Below are 3,841 nucleotides of genomic sequence, written 5' to 3'. Positions count from 1 at the left end.
CTGGCTCCTTCCCTTCCGAGGCCCTTTAAAGGCTACTGTTGTTCTCCTTTCTGGTCCTTTTGTTTAAGTTTGGGTCTTTTAGGCTCCAACAGTTGGAAGTAAGGCTCATGATGGCTCAAGGAGTTCAACCCATTCCAGCAGAGAGTGGCCCAGGTCCCTGTGGGTCCTTGGAACAATCAGCAAGAGACTTCTACACCTCTTGGGTAGGCTAGGGTCTGCTGCCCCTGTCCAGCAAGAAGCAGTTTCAGAAGATGAGACCTTCAGCCCTTTACCCCTTAAGAATAGGGAGCCTCTCAGGGGGCATTGAGACAGCTGGGGCCTGGGATCCTTTTGCTGCAATGCTTGCACCAGGACACACCTCGTCTCCAGGAACGAAATACAAAGAAATTATATGGGACTTAAAAATAACTCTGGGTATGCATAGTTGGGGCAAATGCTGGACAAAAGAGATCAAAATACCCAACTGCCACTTTTGAAGAGCCTGAAGCAAAAACAGGGTGTTGGGACCAAAAGCAGGGTATTTCACATGCCCCCTGCACCACCAAAGGGGTGGGCAAATCACCTAAACCACCCCTCCAGCCCAAGTCCTGGACACACCGTTACCCTCATCCCATAAGAAGAACAAGCTTGTGCCTGCTCAAGAAGCAAGCAAGCAAGGGAGCCTGTTTGTTCTCGCTTGCCCAGCATCCCTGCTTCAGTAGGGGCCCCAGTAAAGCCTTGCCTGAATTTCTTGTCTGGGTTCTAGTCAAATTCTATCGATCAGGGAAGGTCAAGAACACTTGTCCATATCCTGAGCCAGTAAGGCTTCAAAATGCAGGAAAAAGCAAACATTACCAAGGCATTTATACTCAGTCCAAACAGTTCTGAACAAGCAAAACGAGGAATATTGTTCTCAGAAGCCTTCCTCAGAAAAAACTCAAAGGTGAAACTCAGCCATCCAAGAGGCAAAGTCAGAACAGAAGACCTGGAGCCACAGGCCTCCTGGCAGGACTCCTCCCTCGGCGGTCACTGCTCCATTTCACACCCTGTGAGTGCTCAGCCCCCCATCAAGTCCAACTCTTTCCCACCCTGTGGACTGTAGCCCACCAGACTCCTCTGTCCATGAAATTTTCCAGGCAAGAATCCTGGAGTGAGAAGCCATTTCCTTCTCCAAGGGATCTTCCCGACCCAGGGATCGAACGCCAGGTCTCCTGCATTACAGGCAGATTCTTTACCACTGAGCCACCTGGGAAGCCCACATTTCATACCCCAGGTGGATCGTTTTAACACCCCCTTCCCTATACACAAAATTGTTTTCAGTAATAATCACTTTTCTTGACTCTTCAATTTTAAAATAACTATTAAAAAGAGTAATTTCAAAATTTAAAAATAATCAAGTATTTTATGTATGAAAATTTGCACTGATCAAAGAATACACACACACACCCCTTGCAGTTTACACTCAATTCTGCCATTTAAAATTTTAAACACAAAGTAAAAACTTTAAGTGATCATATAAAGACAGAGTTGAAATTATATCAGTGCTGTGTGATAATTTTTACAACCACTGTGCCATCATTGTTTATTTCATAGTCACTAATTAAATGCACGAATATGCGGTACAGCTGGAGACACACAATACACCCAAAGTGGGCTTGGAGGGTTTCATACCTCGAGGTTCCAACTTTCCTAAAGAAAGCTATGTAGATTAAGTGTGTGTGAGCATGCACTGCGTCAGGGAAAGGTTTCCTCTTATACAAATTGAGATTTCTCCAAATGAGCTTCCAGGTAGACTAAACAGGATAAATAATAAAAATATGCTAATTTGAAGCACACAGTGAAATTCTGTGCTTTGAAATTCAATAATAACCAAGGCAACTGGAACAAAAGATTTGGGGAAGGGGGCATTTTACCACTAATACTGTTGAAGATTGCCAGCGCAAGGCTTTGCAATAAAAAGCCAGCAAGATACTGTTTTATCACTGTTTTTAAAACTCTCCTACATCTGTCTCATCCATTTTACTTTCTGCAGCCTTGCTACAATCTAAGGAAGAAGTCACAGATAAAAGAGTAAACGTGGGCAGTCATTAAAGACGGAAAATAGCCCCTCTTACATACTGCAGCTGGACCACCTAAATCAACACAAGGTAACATTTCAGCAACAAATCTCCACAGACCGCGCACTCCCCTCAGTACCAGCACCCGGGGCCGCCGTGCCCACCGCCCGCCCGAGCCCAGCACGGGCTCTCCCCAGTCCTCCTGACCCGGGAAACTCACCGCTCCAGACCCCCAGCCTCCAGGAGGGTGCTCACGCCTGGAGGCGCTGCCCGCTCCGGTGCAGACACAGCTGCGGCGGGGAAGGGCGTCGCTGCGGCTGCTCCGGAGCTGCAAGCAGGGGCATGCAGAAGCGCCCAGAAGACAGGAGCGCATGGGGACGTGAGGCTCATGGCCAGCGGAGCAGCGACAAGACGCTGCCGGAGAAGACCGAACAGGACCTGGAAAGATAAGCCAGGAGTCCCGCCTGTGAGAAGAGGCCGGCAGTTTAACAGCCTACAAGCTGAAGGACATTAGTGCTTCAGAATTCCGCCAAATTGTCCTGGCCGCCAAAGGAGAGGGCAACTGTTTTTGATCTAGAACCTGTGGTTTTCACCGAGCACCTGGAAGCCTATAATTATTATTACACTTTACTGGGAATTGGTGCATTTCCCATTTTCTTGCCAGGAACTTTCTTTTCCGTCAAGAGGAAAAGGTATCAAAGGCTTCGCAGAAATTCTTTTCTTAATAATAAAATAACCTATTTCAAAACGTAAATTTATGAGTAAAAGAGCAAAACAGCTATGATCTCTTCTGAAGAGAAAAACGTACAAAAAGGAGAACTCACCTGAAGAGGTGCCTAGGCTTTACGATGCACTCTTCTAGGCTTGAGGATCTAGACCAAATTCAAGGGGGAAAATGTTTGGCGTCAGGGTTGGAGGATGGAGGGAAGAAGAGGGAGGTGAGATTGGGGGTGGAGGTGTGGGGATGGGGGCAGCGAGGAAAAAAGAGAATGTAACGGAGATAAGGGAAGCTTGTAACAAGGAATTTGGCAAAACTTCAGGAAGGAAAAGAAAAGCCCTCAAAAAAACAAGACCAATTAGAGAGAAGATGAAGTCTGAATGCCTTCAAATTCTAGAGGAGAAAAAACACCGGATTTCAGAAGAGCTCAGAGCTCTTACCTGCAGGAAGCCTGTGGGATGAGCGAGCATTCCAAGCCTTCCGCCCACTCCGTGCAAGAGCTCCCCCAGCTGGCCACACAGCGCAATCACGGGGGGCTTTAAAGCCTCGGGACCCTGGGCCCCACCCACTTCCAAAGAGCTTCACTGCATTGGTGTCAGGTGTGGCTTGATTGTTGGGCTTTACAGGCTTCCCGGGTGACTCTAGTGGGCAGCCAGGATTGACAACCAGAAGCTCTGACTTCTGAAAAAGAAAGGAATTCAAGTTTTTGGAACATTGCATTATACCATTGACAATTGTTCGGTTCAGTCGCTCAGTCGTGTCCAACTCTTTGCAACCCCATGGACTGCAGCACGCCAGGCTTCCCTGTCCATCACCAACCCCGGAAGCTTGCTCAAACTGATGTCCATCGAGTCAGTGAAACCATTCCAACCATCTCATCTTCTGTCATCCCCTTCTCCTACCTTAAGTCTTTCCATTAACAATGTCAAGATGATAATGCCTTAAAGCTGGAAAAGGCCATGAATAAAATTCTAGTTAAAAAGTACTGTGCTTGAGATGGAAAAACTCAAAGGTTCATCATAACCAATCTGTGCTCTATCCATATACTAGGATACCACTCAGTGATTTAAAACGAAAAAAAAGGAAT

At 46.9% G+C, this 3,841-nt stretch overlaps 1 long non-coding RNA gene across 1 annotated transcript; it reads right to left on the bottom strand.

Annotated features, from left to right (window-relative positions):
* Positions 1 to 2,313: 2,313 nt before the first annotated feature.
* On the bottom strand, positions 2,314 to 3,415 carry LOC133059436 (uncharacterized). Its single transcript, XR_009693554.1, has 3 exons — positions 3,195 to 3,415; positions 2,861 to 2,908; positions 2,314 to 2,474 (listed from the first exon to the last, which is right to left on the bottom strand). It is a non-coding gene; the product is annotated as an uncharacterized LOC133059436 (long non-coding RNA).
* Between the last annotated feature and the right edge of the window lie 426 nt (positions 3,416 to 3,841).

The sequence above is a fragment of the Dama dama genome, chromosome 7 (assembly GCF_033118175.1).
Source record: "Dama dama isolate Ldn47 chromosome 7, ASM3311817v1, whole genome shotgun sequence".
In the NCBI taxonomy this organism is placed as follows: domain Eukaryota; kingdom Metazoa; phylum Chordata; class Mammalia; order Artiodactyla; family Cervidae; genus Dama; species Dama dama.
The sequence above is the reverse complement of the archived record's forward strand: the minus strand, read 5'-3'. Positions and strand labels throughout refer to the sequence as shown.